Genomic DNA, 10,862 nt, shown 5'->3' with positions numbered 1-10,862 from the left:
AGGGGGCAATCCAACAAGATAATATGACAATTGTAAATATTTGTGCACCCAACATGAGAACACCCAAATACATGAACCAGTTAACAATAAACACAAAGGAAATAACTGATAGTAATACAATGATAGTAGAGAAATTTAATATTCCACTTACACTGATAGAAAGATCATCCCAACAGAAGATCAATAAGGAAACCGTGGCTTTGAACAACACATTGGACCAGATGGATCTGACATATATTCAGAACATTCCATCCTAAAACATCAGAATACACATTCTTTTCAAGAGCACATGGAATATTCTCCAGAGTAGATCACATATTAGGCCACAAAACAAGTCTTAACAAATTAAAAAAAAAAAATTGAATACCATGCATCTTTTCTGACCACAACACTGAAACTAGAAATCAACGCCAAGAAAAAATTTGGGAAGAGCACAAACACATAGAGTTTAAACAACATGCTACCAAACAATGAATGGGGCAACAAATAGATGAAAGAAGAAATTTAAAATTACATGGAAATAAAAATCAAAACACAAACTTCCAAAACCTTTCAGATGCAGCAAAAGTGATTCTAAGAGGGAAATTTAGAGCAACATAGGTCTACCTCAAGAAGCCAAAAAAATCTGAAATGAACAATCTAATCACACACCTAAAGGAGCTAGAATAAGAACAAACAAAACCCAAAGCCAGCAAAAGAAAGGAAATAATAAATATTAGAAAGAAATATTAGAAATAAATATTAGAAAGAAATATTAGAAAGAAATATTAGAAAGAAATATTAGAAAGAAATAAATATTAGAAATAAAGGATATAGAAATTTTTAAAAAAGAACAGATTAATGAAACCAGGAGCTGGTTCTTTGAATAGATCAACAAAATTGAAAAACATCTAGCAATAGGAGAGAGAGAGAGAAAGGCAGAGAGAGACAGAGACAGAGAGAAATAATAAAATCACTAATCAAAGGTAAGAAATAACCACAGAAATACAACCAATTGTGGCACAAAAACAGACACATAGACCAATGGAATAGAATAGAAACCCCAGAACTAGACCCACAAACGTATGGCCAACTCATCTTTGACAAAGCAGGAAAGAACATCCAATGGAAAAAAGACAGTCTCTTTAACAAATGGTGCTGGGAGAACTGGACAGAAACATGCAGAAGGTTGAAACTAGACCACTTTCTCACACCATTCACAAAAATAAACTCAAAATGGATAAAGGACCTAAATGTGAGACAGGAAACCATCAAAACCTTAGAGGAGAAAGCAGGAAAAGACCTCTCTGACCTCAGCCGTAGCAATCTCTTACTCGACACATCCCCAAAGGCAAGGGAATTAAAAGCAAAAGTGAATTACTGGGACCTTATGAAGATAAAAAGCTTCTGCACAGCAAAGGAAACAACCAACAAAACTAAAAGGCAACCAACGGAATGGGAAAAGGTATTCTCAAATGACATATCAGACAAAGGGCTAGTATCCAAAATCTATAAAGAGCTCACCAAACTCCACACCCGAAAAACAAATAACCCAGTGAAGAAATGGGCAGAAAACACGAATAGACACTTCTCTAAAGAAGACATCTGGATGGCCAACAGGCACATGAAAAGATGTTCAGCATCGCTCCTTATCAGGGAAATACAAATCAAAACCACACTCAGGTATCACCTCACGCCAGTCAGAGTGGCCAAAATGAACAAATCAGGCGACTATAGATGCTGGAGAGGATGTGGAGAAACGGGAACCCTCTTGCACTGTTGGTGGGAATGGAAATTGGTGCAGCCGCTCTGGAAAACAGTGTGGAGGTTCCTCAGAAAATTAAAAATAGACCTACCCTATGACCCAGCAATAGCACTGCTAGGAATTTATCCAAGGGATACAGGAGTACTGATGCATAGGGCCACTTGTACCCCAATGTTCATAGCAGCACTCTCAACAATAGCCAAATTATGGAAAGAGCCTAAATGTCCATCAACTGATGAATGGATAAAGAAATTGTGGTTTATATACACAATGGAATATTACGTGGCAATGAGAAAAAATGAAATATGGCCTTTTGTAGCAACGTGGATGGAACTGGAGAGTGTGATGCTAAGTGAAATAAGCCATACAGAGAAAGACAGATACCATATGCTTTCACTCTTATGTGGATCCTGAGAAACTTAACAGGAACCCATGGGGGAGGGGAAGGAAAAAAAAAAAAAGAGGTTAGAATAAGAGACTGTTAAAAACTGAGAACAAACTGAGGGTTGATGGGGGGTGGGAGGGAGGAGAGGGTGGGTGATGGGTATTGAGGAGGGCACCTTTTGGGATGAGCACTGGGTGTTGTATGGAAACCAATTTGTCAATAAATTTCATAAAAAAAAAAGAAAAGAAATACAACCAATTGTAACAGAATATTATGAAAACCTATATGCCAAAAAATTGTGCAACATTGAATAAATGGATAAATTCCTAGAAACATAATCTACCAAAATTAAAACAGGAAGAAATAGAAAACTTGATGGGGCGCCTGGGTGGTTCAGTTGGTTGAGCGTCCGGCTTCGGCTCAGGTCATGATCTCACAGTCTGTGAGTTCGAGCCCCGCGTTGGGCTCTGTGCTGACAGCACGGAGCCTGGAGCCTGCTTCGGATTCTGTGTCTCCCTCTCTCTCTGCCCCTCCCCTGCTCATGCTCTGCCTCTCTCTGTCTCAAAAATAAATAAAAAACATTAAAAAAAAAAAAAAGAAAACTTGAACAAACCAATTACCAAAAATGAAACTGAATCAGTAATCAAAAAACTCCCCAAAACCAAAATCCAGGACCAGACATCTTCACAAGCAAATTCTACCAAACACTTAAAGAAGGGTTAATACAGATGCTTAAACTATTCCAAAAAACAAAAGAAAACAAAACAAGAAAGAAGAATAAAAACAAAACAAAACAAAACAAACATACAAAAAACCTTCCAAATCCATTCCATGAGGCCAGGATCACCCAGATTCCAAAACCAGATAAAAAAGAGAGAACTATAGGCCAGTATCTCTCATGAACAGAGATGCAGCAATTCTCAACAAAATATTAGCAAACTGATTCCAATAATACATTTTAAAAATTTATCTACCACAATCAAGAGAGATTTATTCCTGGGATTCAAGGGTGTTTTAATATTTACAAAATAATCAATGTGACACATCACATCAACAAGAGAAAGGATTAAAATCATACGAACTCTTCCAGAGATGCAGAGAAAGCATTTTACAAAGTACAACATCCACTCATGATAAAAACCTTCTGCAAAGTAGGTTTAGAGGGAATATACCTCAACATAATAAAGGCCCTATATGAAAAACCCACTACCAACATCTTATTCAATGGTGAAAAACTGAGAGCTTTCCACCCAAGGCCAGGAACAAGACAATGATGTCCACTCTCACCAATTTTATTCAACGTAGTACTGGGAAGTCCTAGCCACAGCAACATAAAGAACTAAAAGAACATAAAGAAATAAAAGGCTCCATACTGGTAAGGAAGAAGTAAAACTAAATTGCAAATGACATGATATTCTATACAGGCAATCCTAAAGATTCACCAAAAAAAACTGCTAGAACTAATAAATGAATTTACTGAAGTTGCATGATACAAAATCAATATACAGAAATCTGTTACACTCCTATACACTAATGATGGAGCAGCAGAAAGAGGAATTAAGAAAACAATCCCATTTACAATTCCACCAAAAACAATAAAATACTAGGAATAAACTTAACTGAGGAGGTCAAAGGCCTATACTCTGAAAATTATAAAAGACTGATGAAAGAAATTCAAAACAATGCAAATAAATGGCAAGACATTCCATGTCCATGGTTTGGAAAAACAAATATTGTTAAAATGCCTATGTTACCCAAAGCAATCTACAGATTTAATGTAATTCCTATGAAAATACCAATAGTATTTGTCACAGAACTAGAATAATCCGAGTATTTGCACAGATCCAGAAAAGACCTCTAATAGCCAAAGCAGTCTTGAAAAAGAGAAACAAAACAAAAAACAAAAAACAAAAAACAAAAAACAAAAAACAAAACTGGAGGTAACACAATTCCAGATTTCAAGTTATTTTGCAAAGCAGTAGTAATTAACACAGGATGGCATAAAATAGACACATGGATCAATGGACCAGAATAGAAAACCCAGAAATAAACCTACAATTATATGGTCAATCAATCTTTGACAAAGGAGGAATGAATATACAACAGGAAAAAAGACAGTTTCTTCAACAAATAGTATTGGGAAAACTGGATAGCTGCATGCAAAAGAATCAAACTGGAACACTTTCTTTCACCACATACAAAAATAAACCAAAGTGGTTTAAAGACGTCAATGTGAGACCTGAAACCATAAAAATTCCTGAAGAGAGTACAGGGAGTAATGTCTCTGTCATCTGCCACAGCAACATTTTTCCAGATATGTCTCCTGAGCCAAGGGAAATAGAAATAAAAATAAAATATTAGGACTACATCAAAGTAAAATGTCTCTGCACAGAAAATTAAACAATCAAGAAAATTAAACAATCAAGAAAATTAAAGGGCAACCTACTGAATGGGAGAATATATCTGCAAATGACATATCTGATACAGCATTAGTATCCAAAATATATGAAGAATTTCTACAAGGCAACACTAAAAACAAAATATCCAGTTGAAAATGGGCAGAAGACATGAACAGACATTTCTCCAAAGAATACATCCAGATGGCCAACAGACACATGAAAAGATGCTCAATATCACTCATCATCAGGGAAATGCAAACCAAAACCACAATGAGATATCACCTCCCACCTGTCAGATGGCTAGAATCAAGAAGACAAGAAACAACAACTGCTGGAGAGATATTAATGAAAGAAACTGAAGAAGTTATGAATAAATACATTAAAAAATCATTGTAGGGACGCCTGGGTGGCTCAGTTGGTTAAGCATCCAACTTTGGCTCAGGTCATGATCTCACAGTCTGTGAGTTCGAGCCCCATGTCGGGTTCTGTGCTGACAGTTCAGAGCCTGGAGCCTACTTCAGATTCTGTGTCTCCCTCTCTCTCTGCCCCTCCCTTGCTCATGCTCTCTGTCTCAGAAATAAATTTTAAAAAACGTTTAAAATTTTTAAAAATCATTGTAAAAATGATCTATATTAATTGTAACCATTTTCTCACTTCCTGCTCCATTTTCTCACTTCCTGTTCAATTATAAACCTACTTTAATCTGGGCTCCACTCTTATCTTCACCAAAATGAGAGTTGCTAAAATGCAAATGACTTTTAGCATACAAATTTCAATAAATTTTATTTTTCTGTCTTTGTCTTATTTGACATCTGCCCAGTATTAGACATCTGTGAATAGTCACTCCTTTTTTTGACCCTTAATTTCTTCAGCCTCTCAGACATCATGTTCTTCTAATCCCTCTGGCTATTTCTTTCCCTTTTGGCCTCCTTTGCAGAAATTATCCTTTATCTGGCTTGAATGGAGTCTTCCAATGCCAAATCCTAACATTCTCATTGTCTCATGCTAGACTATCCTCTGAAGGAATTTCATTTATCCCTACAGTGTCCGTTACCACTATAGACAGAGAACTCAAAATTTTAGGTTCAAGCTCCCATATCAAACTTTTCATCTCCAAAGTCTTTTTTAAAAAAATTTTTTAATGTTTATTTTTGAAGGAGAGAGAAACAGAGTATGGGTAGGGGAGGGGCAGAGAGAGAGGAAGACACAGAATCCGAAGGAGGCTCCAGGCTCTGAGCTGTCAGCACAGTATCTGACGCGGGGCTTGAACCCACAAACCATGAGATCATGACCTGAGCCGAAGTCAGACGCTAACTGACTGAGCCACCCAGGTGCCCCTCCAAAGTCTTATATAAAACTCTTCCTCACCATCTCAAATTTGAGGTCTTAACTATTATCTTAAAAAAAAAAAAAACACTTTTTTGCAAAACCAAACTCAAAATATATGCCCAAATATTACCTCTTTCCAGTATTTATTAGTGATGGGTAACACCATTCTTGTTACACGATCCTAGCCACCAGAAGTTATCGCTGACATTTCCTACTTCCTTGTCCATTACCAAGTCCATTATCTAGTCCATTACCAAGACTTTCAGAGTCTTCCGATTATATCTTCAATACTCTCCTCGAATGCACATCTACTCCACTATCATTGCATTTGTTATAGTTATAAATTAAAAACCAGAGTAATATATTAATTATATTTAATGTTCATGCAAATTACAACTTATATGGGAATTTCTGTTGGAAGTTTTAATAAGTATCTGAGTAGACTGTACATGAGGCGCTTCCATTCCTGTTTTTCTATCTCTACCAACTGTTGTAGCCCCTGACAATAGTACATACCCCCAAAATTTATTTTGATAGAATTAACACATACACCTCAGTAGACACTGAGATCTCTTTCAAAATAGCTTTAAGTACTATTTCTGCCAGGACAAGAACTGTACTACTATTGAACTCTCTTTATCCGATGTCTAGTAGGAAATATGTGAACTGTGATTCCCCTTCTTTTGCACTCTTCATTTGACTTCTGTTCTGCATAGTCACGGCTTTCCTGTAGCTTTAAGTGTCCATTATTTTTCTATTGTCTTGCTTTATAATGAGAAAATATCAGGAAGTTCATTGTCTACTGTGATTAAACTCTCTACCCTATCATTTTGGCAATTTATATAGTTCACGCACTGTGCTAGTTGCTGGGAAGTGGCTCAAGATGATGTAATATAAGACATAAAGCCCACACCCCAAGCCACAAAATCTAGTATGAGAGATATACTTTAATAAAGGTATGATGGTTAGAATTCAGTTTCAAACGCAAATGACAGAAAACTCCAAATAACAGAAGCTCAAATAAGATAAAAATGTATCTTTCTCATTAAACATAAGTAGTACAATATAACTATTAGAGTCCTAGGATAATCAAGATCATGAACTCCTATAAAGACAAGAAATAGCAAGTTTTGGCAGGGATGCTGAGAAAAAGGAACCCTCATGCACCATTGGTGGAAACGTAAATTGGTGAAGCCACTATAAAAACCAGGATAGACTTTTCTCAAAATACTAAAAATAGAACTACCATATAATCCAGTAATTCTACGTTAGTATTTACTCAAGGAAACCAAAAACACTATTTCAAAAACACATATGCACCCCTATGTTTATTGTGGCATTATGTATAAGAGCCCGGATATGGAAGCAACCTAAGTGTTCATCAACAGATGAATGGTTAAGATGTGGTCTGTATACACAATGGAATATTACTCGGTCATAAAAAATAATGAAATCTTGCCATTCATGGCAACATGGATGGACCAATAGGGTATTATGCTAAAATAAGACAGAAAGACAAATACTGTATGATTTTACTTCTCTGTGGAATCGAAGAAACAAAACAACAATTTAAGAAGTAGTTTAATACACATAGAGAAAAAATTAGTAGTTTCCAGAGAAGTGGTGGGGAGATGGGTGAAGGCGATTAAGAGGTACAAATTTCCAGTTATAAAATAAGTAAGTCGTGGGGATGGAAAGAACAATGTATGGAATGTGGTCAATATTGTAAAAACTTTGTGAGGTACCTCATGGTAACCACTCTCATAGTGAACATTTCATAATGTATGTAATTGTGGAATTACTGTTAGTACAAATGGAACTAGTGTATTAAATACTGACCATCCTTCAATTTTAAAAGAATCACAGATTCTTTTCTCCTCCTAGCCCAGCATGGCTACTCCTGTTCCAACAATTTTATCTATATTCTGAACAGCACCAAGATGGAAAGAAAGAAAAAGGACATGAGTTTTTCCTTTCATGACATCTTCTAGACCTCTTACATGTCAATTCTAATTGTTCCCTTTTGACAAATTTTAGCCACAAATCTGCTCTGGGCTGAAATGGTGCTTGGGAAACCATCCGTGAAAGAATAACGAGTTCCAATATTGAGGAAGAAGGTGAAAATGGATAGTGGGAAACATTCTCCGCCACAGTAAGAAACTCTAATATAAAGGGGGAAATGATAAATAAACTAGGAGTATAAATAAAATGTAATGAGTGAACATAAGAGAGAGAGAAAATACTTCTTACTGACTTGGAAAACATTTCACCATCATGAGAACTAGTTTTTGACATATGAAAAAGATTTTAACAAACAGATTAAAAACAAAAGAAGAAGAAGGGCAAAGAAGGGACATAATCAAGGTATGGAATCCAAACACTACTAAGTAGTGAAGAGACAGAGTAGTTCAGAATGGCCAGAGCCCTGGAGGTAGTGCGTGTATAGCAGGGGGAGTAGAAGGTCATTGTTATAGAGACATAAGGATGAAGAGGTAGGTTGAGTTTAAGATATTAAGAACTGCAAATAACAGACTGAATACATTCTTGGCACTCATGAAACAGTCAAGAAAATGTAACCATTCTATTTGTAGATGGTTAGCTACTAATTTGTCTATTTTTTATCATTCTTCCATTATTTCTGGAAACTTGTAGCTAGTACATTCAATGTTAAATCTTGTAGATGGTGGAAATCTGAGCTTTGCTAATAATCTAGGTATGACACCTTGAACCATCATTGTTACTTTATAACAGAGAGGAAGTCACAGAACGGAAACCATTACCACTACCCTGGTTCCTTCTGTCAGGTTGAAATTCTATTCGTCAGAGGCACAGGCACCAATGAGAACACGTGTAACAAATTTGAGATGTGCTCTTATGACGAACCAGCTTTTCTAAAGTAAAGCAACTGATTTCTCCCTTCCATTCAGTCCCAAAAGCCCTCTGCCCCTTCAGCCAGATGAGGAACATTCCCTTTTTTTCTCAGGATACTGATGGGGAGAGAATGGCATGGGATAAGAAAAGATCAACAGCTGCTTCTTGTCAACCTCCAGGACCAGCTTGTGAAAATAACCATCTGAAAAGGGCTCAGGCTGAGCTGCAGTCACTGGCTACAGACATGCATTATTAGGAAAGCCGGCAGGGAAGCCGTTTTCTTCCCGGTGCATGAGTATTTGGATCAGGGGCTTTTGTTTTAGCTCTCTCGCTGGGAGGAGCTCAGACTGGTAAAGTCAAAACAAAACATTCATGCCTCTGATATTTATGTTTGCCAGTCATTTTTCTGCTTCCTGTAATTACACAAGACACGACTAATACCAGTTTTGCTTTCTGACTCATTCTGCAAGAAAGACCATATTTTCTTCTGGCCTGTGGAAACTGGGTGAGGTCCCAGGACCTCCATAACTTTCTCCTAGAGAGAAAGACAATGCTGTTATACTCAGAGCAAGAAGCTTGGCTGATCACAATTGCCAAGTACAGAAACATATCCACCATGCAAGGTGGAAGGCCATGGCGATATGCATCATGTAAAAGGGGTCCACAAAGGAAGAAGTCGTGGAGGTTTTCATTTTTCACTTTATTTTTTATGTAAGGTAGAGACTTTCAAACTTCTTCAGTCAGTTAATTCCTGAGCCCGGCTTTTGAAATTCATTTAAACACATACCTTTTTCTAATCAAACTCCCTGATGAGGAGGTAATGTCTCTACCAGTTGAGAGTTTTTCAGGTATAACCCAGCTTTCACCAGGTCTCCTCGCCCTGTGGGTTTGAGAGACTGTATTAGGACAGCACTGAGCTGATAACTACCTCACCACCGGACCTCACCCACAACCTGTGGGCGCCTCACTTGCCTCTGGGAGCCACAGGATATCCTCCCTGCGCTCCGGGAGTGGACAGGCCCCATGGTGCATCTCAAGTCACGTGACGGAAGAAGCCCTCATTCCCCGGGCCAGTAGCACGCGCATGCTCAGTGCCAGGTTCTGCCGGTTCAAAGCTGCTGTACGACCGCGGTGTGCGTCGCTTTGCTTTGACGCTTGGTTGTTCCAAAGCCGCACTACGTTCCTTACAGAGAATTTGGGTCTCTCCGCAACTCCTGTTGCACTGTTGTCTGCTAGGATCCGAAGCAGCACAATTCATGCCAAAATGTCCTTGGTAAAAACGGTCTCTTAAGTTTTTCTTTGTTGTGGTTGGTTGGTTTTTATGGCCTCTCCCCGTCTAGAGCGCAAGCTTAGTCCCCATGGGCTGAGTTGGGAGACACATCACAGAGGTCTTGGATTCACCCAAGTTTCCCATTTCTGTCTCCAGGCACTGAGCATAACCGGTCATCAGACCAATGTGCGCATACTTACCTGGAAGGGCTGGGGAGCTGCAAGGTAGGGTCAGTTAAGATCACACTTCCCATACTAATTAATAATTAACAATAAATAAAGTGTATTTCCCAAAGCACTCCTGCCCTTAGAGGAATATTTTTAAAATGCAATTCTTGTCTCTCTCGGTACTTAAAAACAAATTTGACTCTTTCAGTCCATCACAAGAAATAGTGACAGTCACCCTGGATTACTCCCCCAGGTTCTAGCAACTGATGGGAGACCTGTATGGTAGCCTCTAATAATGGACTCCTCACAAGACTTATTTTCTTGGTCTAGGGCCAGCCTCCCTATGATTTCAGTGTTCCCACCTATTACATGACACCTGGTTCTGTGTGAGGGTTGGGGAAAAAAAATCTCTATTTAGTTATCTGGGCTGAAAACCAACATTACTTACATCTACTATCTCACCCCATCCCACATGCAAAAGATGCCCCCAGCTTCTTCCTGCCATGCCCCAGCTCTGGCAGGGACCTCTCAAACCCTATCTCCGCTTACCAACCAGCTCAAAAAGCAATTTAAGAAAAGATTCACACAAGAACTCAACATCATGATCCACTAAGGTAATGCAAATCAAAACCATCATGGGATACCACTGTGTCAATTCTAATTTCAAAATGGCTAAAATTACAGGGGGAAAAGCTAA

This window comes from Prionailurus viverrinus, chromosome D3, assembly GCF_022837055.1.
Source record: "Prionailurus viverrinus isolate Anna chromosome D3, UM_Priviv_1.0, whole genome shotgun sequence".
Classification (NCBI taxonomy): domain Eukaryota; kingdom Metazoa; phylum Chordata; class Mammalia; order Carnivora; family Felidae; genus Prionailurus; species Prionailurus viverrinus.
This window is presented reverse-complemented; position numbering follows the sequence as displayed.